At 38.1% G+C, this 13682-nt stretch overlaps 1 long non-coding RNA gene across 1 annotated transcript; it reads right to left on the reverse strand.

Annotated features, from left to right (window-relative positions):
- Positions 1-3780: 3780 nt before the first annotated feature.
- On the reverse strand, positions 3781-7962 carry LOC149269516 (uncharacterized). Its single transcript, XR_016269615.1, has 2 exons — positions 5553-7962; positions 3781-5488 (listed from the first exon to the last, which is right to left on the reverse strand). It is a non-coding gene; the product is annotated as an uncharacterized LOC149269516 (long non-coding RNA).
- Positions 7963-13682: the final 5720 nt, after the last annotated feature.

Consider the following 13682-nt stretch of genomic DNA (forward strand, 5'->3'; position numbering starts at 1 on the left):
AAGATGTAGCGAAATAAAAAGTGAAATATACAACTTTTTTCTACCCAAAAGATCCAGAAATTTTAGGAGGAGATAACAGATACAAAAAAAAAAAAACGTTGTCGTTGCAGCGGCAGGTGTTTAAAAAAAACACAACGACGAGGGTATCGAAGCGGGGCTGACTGTTTAAAACTGTGGCCGGTGGTTGCTTAATAAGTTGGCTACGTTTAGCTGTTGCTTTGGCCAACACACTTGTTTTGTAAATGTGATGGGGAAGGAACCTGTTTTAAGCGCGCGGATAATGTAAGCAATTTGCCACTGGTCATTGCTTTTCTCTTTTTAGGGGTGGTTAGGTTAAGATCCTGGCGGCTGCGTCGCAAATTCATTTACCTTATATGTATTACTAGTTGACCCGGCGAATTTGATGAACGTAATACAATAATACAAAACAATATTAATATAGATAGAAATATTAAAGTTTTTTTATACCCTGAACCCATTTTCAATGGGAAATCAGGGTATAATGGTTTTGTTGAAATGTATGTAACAGGCAGAAGGAGGCGTGGCAGACCCCACAGAGTATATATATTCTTGATCAGGGCGACGAGCTGAGTTGATTTGGCCCTGTCCGTCTGTCTGTCCGTCCGTCCGTCCGTCTGTCCGTATGTATGAACGCGTCGATTTCAGAAGATATAAGAGCTAGAGACTTCAATTTTTTTTTTTTAATGTCCGTAATTACAGCGCGCATATAAAGTTTATCATTAAAAATCGATAACTCATCCCGATCTTTTTTATCGATAAAAAACCTTATCGAAAACCAGTTATAAAATTATATCTTCTACACCTTTATTGCTAGTCTCCAAATTTTTAAAGTATGCTTATATGCAATTTATACAATTTCGGTTTTTGTTAAAATTTACCCCCCACCCTTAAATTCACCCCCTCACCGTCACTTTTGTAAAAGGCGTATTTCAAATACTAGAGACTTGTGCTTTGGCAATTACGCTCAAAAAATGTGAAAATTACAGGGTATTTTTCGATTTGCCGCGCCCCTAAAGAGGCGTTACAATTATTTTTGGGGCATCGATAGAGGAGGCTACCAGTAACTCGACTTTCCAAGTTTGAAGCTTTTAGCTCTTAAACTGTAGGAGATATAAACTTCTGCGGTTTGCCACGCCCCTTATGGGCCGACATATATCTACCATGGCTTGGGTGGTCAACCAGCGTATATGTACCAAATTTCAGGTCTCTAGCATCAATAGTGCCTAATATAGAGCAGAGGTCTCTAGCATCAGTAGTGCCCAATATAGAGCAGAATTGCAAAAATCTCTATATCTTCAGGTCCGATTTGCCACGCCCCTAGTAGGCGTAGATTTCAGCCATCCTTATTGAATCGAAACATCAGCCCACCTGCAAAATTTCAGCATTCTAGACTTACTACTTTAGGGGATAATGGGCAGAGATATATCCGTCATAGCTCGTGATCTTGGGTGGTAGACGCGGACCTACATACCAAATTTCAGCTTTCTAGCTTTTCAAATAACATGATTTCTGGCATATCGGAAAATACTTTTTTCGATTTGCCGCGCCCCTAGTGGACGGATCGGGAAAATTTTAACACTTTATAAATCGGCGATATACACGAATATGTGTTCCAAAGACTGCGTTCATACGGACAGACGGACGGACAGCAAGGCGGACATTGCGCAAAACCAATATACTCATTTCACTTTCGTCAATGAGTATAAAAATTACCATCGGTTGCCCGGACGGGACTGGCACTCAAGATTTCTCGTTCGGGCGTCACGCCTCTACTCACTACGTCACCTCACTTTTCAGAGTTTCGTTGGCAAAACTGAAATAGATTCACTGCTGCAGCGCCATCTAGCAATACTAATCCAAACTAACTACTGATGTGATTCTAAGAATCTGCTAGAATAACCAAACTAAGACAAACGCACATTTGGTATGGTTAAAATTTCACTGCAGCCAATGCGTGTTTAGGCGTGGGTACTAGTATGCATGTATGTGTGTGTATGCGTGTGTGTGTTTGTGTGTGTGTGTGCGAAAAAGGATTGAAATAGCTATTGCTCGAAGGTTTCAGGGGATCTCGTAGTCGAGCAGTCTCGACTAGAGCTTTCTTACATGTTTTTTTTTTTTTTTTTTTTAATTTGTCAACTATTCAATATCATATGCTGAAAATAATAAAAAACTAGTAAGAACGTTGCAGTCGGGCGGTACCGATAGCAGTATACTCATTCACAGGCCAAGCGCTGTCAACCAGAGTATATAGTTCAATTTTCAAGTCCAGTGCGCAACAAAAAACAGGGCATGATCCCATTAAAATTGGAAAATCAACGATAGCTATTTATACAGTTTTGATTTGTATTATATATTTATATCCATGTATTGGATATTCAAACTAGCTGCAGATCAGCTCGATTTTCCTATACATGTGCACACACTCAAAGTCTATTCTATGCGTACAGACAGAAGCGAGCCTTTTCGCACATTCTTGGAACATCGAGTGATTTCTGTATTTTCTAGCCGTTACTGTAGCTTTTCAGATGACGCTCTGTTATTAAGTTATTCTATTTTATCTACAAGCTGATCAAGTTATGTAAGTGTAGGGGAGGTTAAAAACCTCTTCAATGTTATTTTTTTTTTTTTTTTTCATACATATTTAGTTGTTTATAAAATATATATTTTATTGGGAAGGTGCGAGCTTGAATGAATGGTACTTAATACTTTTCTTTTACTTAGTCGAATAATTTTATAAGTTTAAATTTGTTTCTTCTTAAATAGCCCTCAAATACATATTTATGTATATATGTATATATACATATGTAAGTCTGCACGCATAGCATCAATCATTCCAGCCTTATACACGCGCTCATTTGTCTCATTTGAGTGTATGTATGCACACATAAATGAGTACTCTAGCGTATTCTAAGAATCTCAGTTGCGATTGATTTGTCTTTGCATTGTTTTTGAATTTCCAGCCGCTACACTGGCTTTTCTTTGCTATATGGCGTCATAATAATAATATGATATCGATTGTGATTTTATTGATTATTGTTGTTGTTTTAGCTTTTTTGACAAACATGCTATTTCTCATTTAAAAGTGTTACTTTCCGTATTATGAATATCTATTAATCTTATTTATATGTACAGATACATAAATAGATGGCTCACTAAAAATGTCGATTGCCACGCCCCTAGACTCCTCATTTTTGGCCAGTTCTTAAAACGAGCAACCGGTAACCCAAATCACTATATCTTCAGGTCCGATTTGCCACGCACCTATTGGGCGCAGATATATACACTTGCTCGCAGAACTCTGCGTACACTGCCAAACAAACCCCTATTTCTAAGTTTACATGTATATAGTATTTAATATAGAAGACTTACGGCAATACTTCTTTTTGTATAACAATTTTCATGAATTTATTAACATAATTATGTTTTCATTTTATTATTAAAACTAATCCTAATATTAAAAAAAATTATAAACAAAACACATTACCAAAAAATGACACCTCAAAAGTCTGCGTACATTTTAAGTTTGCTACGTACAGCGCTGGAATTCACGATCACCGTTAGTTTTTAACCCTCTAATGCTGTTTTCTTAACTATTGGAGGAAAATAATTGGAACAATTTTTTCTTAAGTAAATTTAGGCTTCTAAACTCAAAAATGAACTCAGAAAAAATATAGAAGTTTTTGTTTAGCCGTCAGGTGCAAAAAAGGTAATAAGTGTCTCAAGACACTCTTGGGCATCTAAGAGTAAAAAAAAAACGTATTTAATAGAAATGTTAATTTTTATTATTCATATGATATGTTTTAAAACAATTTTTTGTTGATGTGCAGCATAGATGTAAATTACATTTTTCACAAATGCATTGCGTTTGTGATGATTTACAGAGCTTGCACCGTCTCTTATTGTCCCGATCCAACCAATTTGGGAAGTGGTTGACTTGGTCAAAACGTAATTCCGCTATTGGGTGTAAAGTTTTTTTTTCCAAGTTTAAGCTCAAGCTGTGATGGTCGGGCCCGTGGGGATTGTGAAAAAGGTGACCGATCTGTTCGCAAAGATGGTGACTGCATCTGGTCTTGTAGAGATACGGTACTGACTGGACGACCTGCGTGGGCTTTATTTCTAAAAGCCACCAATCCTTCAGCGATTAACTCGCGAAAATCGGGAAGTTCCATCAATTTGTCACTGATTGCGTTTTGTTTTTGAATTCGCCTATAAAGAATATAAGCATTTGTTGCTGCCATATCAATACAATGATAAAAAATTCGAGTAGCAGCATCTTTGGTTTTAGCTTTGATGTGATAACGGCCCATAAGTCCATCCATAAGATCAACGCCGCCCATATGTGAGTTATATTCCCGAATTATTTGCGGACAGTCAATTTCAATATGTTGCTTTTTCTTCCTGTCATAACGGTCAATCTTAAGTGTTCTTTCACTTAAACTTTCCGTAGCAAACGGTTTAACACCTACGTAAGTTGACAATAAGCGAACGGCCTTGTTATCCTTCCAAAGTACATTACTGACTTCTACCCCGTATGACGTGCCTACGAACTCAGTCGAAAACCCTCTCGGCTTTTTGTTAATGATTGTATCGTCAGGTAGCTTGCAATTGGGGATTCGATTCGCACGTACTGTGCCAAGGCTATAAATACCCTTTGCTCGCAAATATACCATTAGAGGCAAAGAGGTATAAAAATTATCAAAGTAGACGATGTGGTGCTTAAAGCTTTGTACTGTTTTGGTCAAACGTACTACTATGTTGGCCGAAGCACCAAGATCTGGGTGACCAGGTAAGACAATGTTATCGCCTGCTCCACTATAAATTTCGAATCGGTATGCATAGCCATATGAATCACACAAAACGAACAGCTTAATACCCCATTTGTATGGCTTATTGGGCATATATTGTCGTAAGTGATGTTTCATCTTTGTGCTACACATTTGTTCGTCAACACAGAGGCGTGGTTGCTTTGGCACTGAGTCAAATCTTGTATTAAGATAATCGACAAGTCTTCTAGTGCGAAATAATGGATCGTAGCCTGGTTGTCCCTTTTTGATCCGCTGGCTTTCATCACGTAATGACAGGTGCTGTTTAATTGTCTCAAATTTTGTGCGGTTCATACTGGATGCAATGGGTAAAAAGGCATTTCTTCCCCAGTAGCTTCTCATACTCGGGTAGCGATATATTGACATATATATCAAAATTCCTATATAATGATGAACATCTTCAATGTTCATTTGGAATCTTGTTGATATGTTCTCCACTAAAGCTGCGCGCATGGTTTCTTCCACTATCATATCCATGATTTTGGCATCAAAAAAATAGCGAAATATCTCTGAAGGAGTTTTGAGATTCATTATTTCAGCCGGCAATGAAGAGTCGCCTTGAAAAGCAACATTGTTTACATGCAATTGCATAAATTGCTGTCGCCACAAAATTTTGCTCGGCTCCTTTGCTATTGATTCAATACCTAAAAGACATTAATTAACTAATCACATAATATAAAATAATATATCGCAATGTTGTTGTCTTACCAGCACCAGTAAAGCCACCAGAAGATGGCAAAGCCACGCATGTTATACCTTTAATAGTTGGTAGTGGCGATCGTTGTCTTTTCAGGGATTTCCTAATAGGCTCAGACTGACCATTATCAGGCACATTCTCTTCATCATTACAAGCAAATGATATTGTGCTAATATCCTCCACAGCAGCTATTAGAGTTTCTGCCACATTTAAGTCATCTTCCTCGTCGTCACTTGACTCGGATAACTCTGCATCGGAAGGGACATTCTCAAACAATTCCAACAACTGTTCATCAGTTAAATCGGATAATTTGAATCGTACCCGGTTTGCCATCTTTATATGGTTAATATGTCAGTTTCTAGTAAAACAATCCATATAATGAATAAGTGTACACACAAAATTGCAAGCAGTTGTGAAATAGCTGCTGGTAAAAAAAGTTGCTTGCAGCCCCAAAAGTGTCTCAAGACACTTATCACTGTTTTTAAGCTACAACGCACATTTTTTATTTATTTTTATTTTTGTAAACTAGTTTTAATTGTAAATAAACATACCTTCCAATAAAAAATTATTTTAAATGGATTGCTTTCACAGATTTTGTAAAATAATTGTTGCACAACAGCACATGCAGCAGATCAATTTACACGCGCGAAAAAACATATGTTTTGTGTTTATGAAAATAAAAAGTACCGTTTAAAGCACTGGAGAGCTTTTAAAGCTTTTTTCTCAGTAAATTTGAATGTTTTATTAACGATCAAGCAATATTTGAAAGACAAAAAAGCTCCCTTTTTTTTTTAAATTTAAAAATAAAATAAGTGTCTCAAGACACTTATGAGCGTTAGAGGGTTAAATGTTTCTTTAATTCCTCTTCGCTGATTTGCGTAATTTGCTATCACTTTGAAAAGAAATTTGGCACGCGTTTCATCATTGAGCAAAAAGGAAAAGAAATATCGGTAGAAGTTCGTAAGCTTATATTAAAATATAGATTAGAAGGCAAATCCTACCGAGAAATTGGTCTATTGGTAGGCAGAACTCATTCTTCGTGCCAAAGAGTCTACGACAATTATGTCTCATCGGGCTCTATATTATCAAAGCCTCGTTCAGGCCGCCCAACCTTGCTCACGGAACGAGAGAAAAAACGTATTGTCCAATTGGTACCTCAAAATCCAATGATATCTGCTCACCAAGGACGTCTGGAAGTTGCAGAACGTTTCTCCAAAAGTGTTTCTGAGGAAACCGTTCGACGCACTTGGAAAAAAGCGGGCTATCATGGCCGCGTTGCACGTAGGAAGCCACATGTATCAGAGGTGAACAGGAAAAAGCGTATGGACTTCGCCAATGAGCACATTTCCAAGCCTTCTAGCTTCTGGAAAAGGGTAATTTTCTCAGATGAGAGCAAGTTTTGCCTATTTGGCATAAAAGGAAAGAAAATAGTATGGAGAAAAAGCGGAACAGCCATGGATAAGGAAAATTTATTGCCTACAGTAAGGCATGGTGGAGGTGGTGTAATGGTGTGGGGATGTATGGCGGCTAGTGGCGTGGGAAATCTCTCTTTTATAGAATCAACAATGGACCATAAGGATTATATAAAAGTTCTTAGTGAGAATCTGCATCAGAGTGCCCAAAAATTGCACCTGGAGGGCGAGTTTTGCTTCCAAAAGGACAATGATCCGAAGCATACAGCCCACAATGTAAAGCTCTGGCTACTTTACAATGTAAAAAGCCAACTCCGAACGCCTCCCCAGTCCCCAGACCTCAATCCTATTGAACATCTATGGGACTTACTCGAGCGTAGGATTCGGCAGCACACCATAAGGTCTAAGAACATGCTGAAGGAGGTCATGATGGAAGAATGGGGCAAAATACCTGCAGAGGACACTAAAAAGCTGGTTGAGTCAATGCCTCGCCGTCTGGCTGAGGTGTTAAAACAAAAAGGGTATCCTACAAGATACTAACAACTAACAAATTCCAGCGCTGTTCGCAGCAAACTTAAAATGTACGCAGACTTTTGAGGTGTCATTTTTATACCCTGAACCAATTTTCAATGGGAAATCAGGGTATAATGGTTTTGTTGAAATGTATGTAACAGGCAGAAGGAGGCGTGGCAGACCCCACAAAGTATATATATTCTTGATCAGGGTGACGAGCTGAGTTGATTTGGCCCTGTCCGTCTGTCCGTATGTATGAACGCGTCGATTTCCGAAGATATAAGAGCTAGAGACTTCAAATTTTTTTTAAAATGTCCGTAATTACAGCGCGCATATCAAGTTTATCATTAAAATTCGATAACTCATCCCGATCTTTTTTTATCGATAAAAAACCTTATCGAAAACCAGTTATAAAATTATATCTTCTACACCTTTATTGCTAGAGTCTCCAAATTTTTAATGTATGCAATTTATACAATTTCGGTTTTTGTTAAAATTCACCCCCCCACCCTTAAATTCACCCCCTCACCCTCACTTTTGTAAAAAGCGTATTTCAAATACTAGAGACTTGTGCTTTGGCAATTACATGCATATCCATTATTATAATCTGAAAGTTTCATGAAGATCGTACGTCCACAAAAAAAGTTATTAAGCAATTAAGTTCTCATAGTAAGCGCACACTGAGCCCATGCGTGTTTATGCATGGGTGCTTGTGTGTGTATGTGTTTGTGTATGTGTGTGTGTATGTGTGTGTGCGTATGCGGTTGTGTGTGTATGCGTGTGTGTGTGTGTGTATGTGTGTCTGTATGCCTGTGTGTGTGTGTGTGTGCGTGTTTCTTGTGTAAGCTAAAAGACGCGAAAAATTATTGAAATAGCTATTACTCCAAGGGTTCAGGGGATCTCGTAGTCGAGTAGTCTCGACTAGAGCTTTCTTACTTGTTAGGTTTAGTTTTATTAATAAAATGAAAACATAATTATGTTAATAAATACATGAAAATTGTTATACAAAAAGAAGTATTGCCGTAAGTCTTCCATATTAAATACTATATACATGTAAACTTAGAAATAGGGGTTTGTTTGCCAGTGTACGCAGAGTTCTGCGAGCAAGTGTAGTTTTTTCAACGATCTTTATAGAATCGAAACATCAGCCCACGTGCAAAGTTTCAGCATTCTAGATTAACAACTTTAGGAGATACAGTTGTACCCGATTTGCCACGACCCCAATTGGCGGAGATATATCCGCCATAGCTTGTGATATTGGGTGGTTGATACGGACAGACGGACAGGCGGACATTGCACAAAACCAATATACTCATTTCAGTAAAATAATAAAATATTTGGACAATTAACAAACGACGTGCAGCAGTTAAAACAGTATCGTATACGTGTGCACACATTCATTCAAGCTTCTTCTGGAACATTCTTTGAATCACATCAGCTGTTAGTTTTATTTAGTTCTGATAGGTGGCGCTGCAGCAGTGAATCTATTTGAGTTTTGCCAGCGCCACTAGCAGGAGTGAGGTGGCCTAGTGTGTTAGCTGCATGACGCTCGATCGAGAAGTCGCGGTATTTCAGTTTTGCCGGCGCAGCGTCCAAAAGTGAGGTGGCGTAGTGAGTAGTGGCGTGGCGCTCGATCGAGAAGTCGCGGATTCGAGCCCCGAGCGGCGTAACTGATGTTAATTTTTTTTTAATTGTTTCAGAATATTTATATATTTAATTAAATGAGTTTTTTTTCCATTTAATTCATATTTTTAAATACACCGGAATTGAAATTTAAACCATACTAAATGTGCGTTTGTCTTAGTTTGGTTATTCTAGCAGATTCTTAGAATCACATCAGTAGTTAGTTTGGATTAGTATTGCTAGATGGCGCTGCAGCAGTGAATCTATTTCAGTTTTGCCAACGAAACTCTGAAAAGTGAGGTGACGTAGTGAGTAGAGGCGTGACGCCCGAACGAGAAATCTTGAGTGCCAGTCCCGGCCGCGCAACCGATGGTAATTTTTATACTCATTGACGAAAGTGAAATGAGTATATTGGTTTTGCGCAATGTCCGCCTTGCTGTCCGTCCGTCTGTCCGTATGAACGCAGTCTTTGGAACACATATTCGTGTATATCGCCGATTTATAAAGTGTTAAAATTTTCCCGATCCGTCCACTAGGGGCGCGGCAAATCGAAAAAAGTATTTTCCGATATGCCAGAAATCATGTTATTTGAAAAGCTAGAAAGCTGAAATTTGGTATGTAGGTCCGCGTCAACCACCCAAGATCACGAGCTATGACGGATATATCTCTGCCCATTATCCCCTAAAGTAGTAAGTCTAGAATGCTGAAATTTTGCAGGTGGGCTGATGTTTCGATTCGATAAGGCTGGCTGAAATAATTTTATATCTACGCCTACTAGGGGCGTGGCAAATCGGACCTGAAGATATAGTGATTTTTTCCAATTCTGCTCTATATTAGGCACTATTGATGCTAGAGAGCTGAAATTTGGTACATATACGCTGGTTGACCACCCAAGCCATGGTAGATATATGTCGGCCCATAAGGGGCGTGGCAAACCGAAGAAGTTTATATCTCCTACAGTTTAAGAGCTAAAAGCTTCAAATTTGGAAAGTTGAGTTACTGGTAGCCTCCTCTATCGATGCCCCAAAAATAATTGTAACGCCTCTTTAGGGGCGCGGCAAATCGAAAAATACCCTGTAATTTTCACATTTTTTGAGCGTAAGAATTCAAATTGTGCTCGTTCTAAGAACTGGCCAAAATGAGGAGTCTACGGCTACTAGAGGCGTGGCAATCGGCATTTATAGTGCCCGACGCATTTATATGCGTCAGCCAAAATTTGCAATTTACAAAAAAGAGTTTTCCGTGGGATTTGAACTCGCACCCAAGCCGAATAGCATATTTGCCAAAATAACTAAGAACAAGTAAGAAAGCTCTAGTCGAGAAATTGTATAAATTGCATATAAGCATACATTAACAAGTAAAAAAGCTCTAGTCGAGACTGCTCGACTACGAGATCCCCTGAACCCTTGGAGCAATAGATATTTCAATAATTTTTCGCGTCTTTCAGCTTACACAAGAAACACGCACACACACACACACACACAGGCACGTACGCACACACATACACAAACACATACACACACATACACAAACACATACACACACATACACAAACACATACACACACAAGCACCCACGCATAAACACGCATGGGCTGCAGTGTGCGCTTACTATGAGAACTTAATTGCTTAATAACTTTTTTTATGGACGTACGATCTTCATGAAACTTTCAGATTATGATTATAACATGGATATGCATGTAATTGCCAAAGCACAAGTGTCTAGTATTTGAAATACGCTTTTTACAAAAGTGAGGGTGAGGGGGTGAATTTAAGGGTGGGGGGTAAATTTTAACAAAAACCGAAATTGTATAAATTGCATGTAAGCATACATTAAAAATTTGGAGACTCTAGCAATAAAGGTGTAGAAGATATAATTTTATAACTGGTTTTCGATAAGGTTTTTTATCGATAAAAAAAGATCGGGATGAGTTATCGAATTTTAATGATAAACTTGATATGCGCGCTGTAATTACGGACATTTTAAAAAAAATTTGAAGTCTCTAGCTCTTATATCTTCGGAAATCGACGCGTTCATACATACGGACAGACGGACAGACGGACAGACAGACGGACAGGGCCAAATCAACTCAGCTCGTCACCCTGATCAAGAATATATATACTTTGTGGGGTCTGCCACGCCTCCTTCTCCCTGTTACATACATTTCAACAAAACCATTATACCCTGATTTCCCATTGAAAATGGGTTCAGGGTATAAAAATTTGGAGACTCTAGCTATAAAGGTAAAGAAGATATAATTTTATAACTGGGTTTCGATAAGGTTTTTTATCGATAAAAAAAGATCGGGATTAGTTATCGATTTTTAATGATAAACTTGATATTACGGACATTTTTAAAAAAATTTGAAGTCTCTAGCTCTTATATCTTCTGAAATCGACGCGTTCATACATACGGACAGACGGACAGACGGACGGACGGACAGACGGACAGACGGACAGACAGACGGACAGGGCCAAATCAACTCAGCTCTTCGCCCTGATCAAGAATATATATACTTTGTGGGGTCTGCCACGCCTCCTTCTCCCTGTTACATACATTTCAACAAAACCATTATACCCTGATTTCCCATTGAAAATGGGTTCAGGGTATAAAAAGATCGCCGGCGCTTCTGCCTACAGCTCCACCGCGTCGTTTCAAACAACAGTAATTAAAACGAAATCACGTTATAACATTACGCCATATAGAAAAAAAAAGCCAGTGTAGCGTCTGGAAATTTAAAAATAATGCAATGACAGATCAATCGCAACGAGATCTTAGAATATGCTAAAGTACGCATTTATGTGTACATACATACCCGAATACAAATGAGGCTGGAATGCTTGATGCTATGCGTGCAGACTTACATATATACATATATACACTGCTTTTCTTGACCAGCCAGTTGCTAAAATAGAATAGATTAATTAGAGCGTCATCTGAAAAACTACAGTAACGGCAGAAAGTGCAGAAATCACTCGAAGTTCTAAGAATGTGCGCAAAGGCGCGCTTCTGTCTGTTCGCATAGAAAAGACTTTGAGTGTGTGCACATGTATAGGAAAATCGCGCTGATCTGCTTTTAGCTTGAAGCCGATATCAAATATATGGGTAATATATAATAAAAATAAAAATTGTATAAATTATATATGTAATTTGAAGATCCTAGCGGCAATGATGCAATGATGATAGCAATATCTATCGCTGATTTTCCAATTTTAATGGGATCATGCTCTGTTTTTTGTTGCGCACTGGACTTCAAAATTGCACTATACACAGCGTTTGGGCTGTGATTGAGTATTCTGCAATCGGTATCGCCCGACTGCAACGTGCTTACTTGTTTTAATTGTTTCAAAATATTTTTATATTTTATTATATGAGTGTTGTATTCATTTATATTTTTAATTACATCGAAATTGAAGTTTTAGCCATATTAAATGGGTATTTTTATTAGTTTGGATCAGGGTAGTATCAAGTTGAGCACTCTCGACTAGAGTTTTCTTACTTGTTATACCCTGAGCTCATTGAAAATGGGAATTCAGGGTTATACCTTGGTTTTGTTGCAATGTAAGTAACACGCAGAAGGAGTGTATATACTCTTAATCAGGACGACGAGCTGAGTCGGTATAGCCCTGTCCGCCTGTCCGTATGTTTGAACGCGTCGATCTCAGAAGATATACAAGCTAAAAACTTGGAATTTGTTTTCCTAGGTCTTTGTATAGCACGCGCATATCAAGTTTTGCTTCAAATATCGATAACTTGCTCTGTTATTTTGTTATCGATTAAAAACATTATCGAACACCAGTAAGAAATTTATATCGCCTACATCTTTAAAGATAGTGGTACCAAATTTTTAATGTAGATTCAAAATCATTTCTGCCTATGTGCCTTTACATGTGCGTATGTGTATGTGTTTGTTTGTATGCATGGGACATGAACATTGGCGTGTGCCTACCACAACTTAGAATTGTTTGTGAGAACGATTTTCGGTTCGAATTTCAGAATCGTGTTTATATTTAAGTACCTGATTAACTAAAGTGACAAGTGCACTGCCCAATACATTTTATAGGTAGTTTTTACTTGCATGATTTTTATGACATATAAAGATGCACCCATTTAAATGGGTTCATTTAACCAGTATGTGTATGAAAGTATGCTTATTTTTAAAAAGGTAAATTTTAACTGTATATGTATTTACATATATTCACAGGTGTAGGGGATCGAAAATCGAAAATCCTATTTTGCCCACTGGGATTAATCAGGTACTGCATTTTTTTTTTTTTAAACATTCATTCAGAGAGGCATTGACATAAAATCAGGGTCTGTAGTGTGCGTGTGCACGCTCGTCGCGAAAACATTTTCTTTATGCGCACCAACGCTTTCACACCCTTCTCACAAATAATAACGAAAACGCCAACTTTTAGCACGATCATAGCAAACGCTTTGAAGAGTTCGGTATACTCTTCATATAGAAGGGAAGACATGGGTTCTTGCTCAAAGAAATTTCAATTTTTGTGAGCTGCTGATTGTGCTCACATGCATACATACATATACATATTTGAGAGAGCAGAGAAAGAGAGAGAGCAAGAGATAATTGAG

The sequence above is a fragment of the Drosophila arizonae genome, chromosome 4 (assembly GCF_054131065.1).
Source record: "Drosophila arizonae isolate 15081-1271.41 chromosome 4, UAZ_ARI_1.0, whole genome shotgun sequence".
NCBI lineage: Eukaryota > Metazoa > Arthropoda > Insecta > Diptera > Drosophilidae > Drosophila > Drosophila arizonae.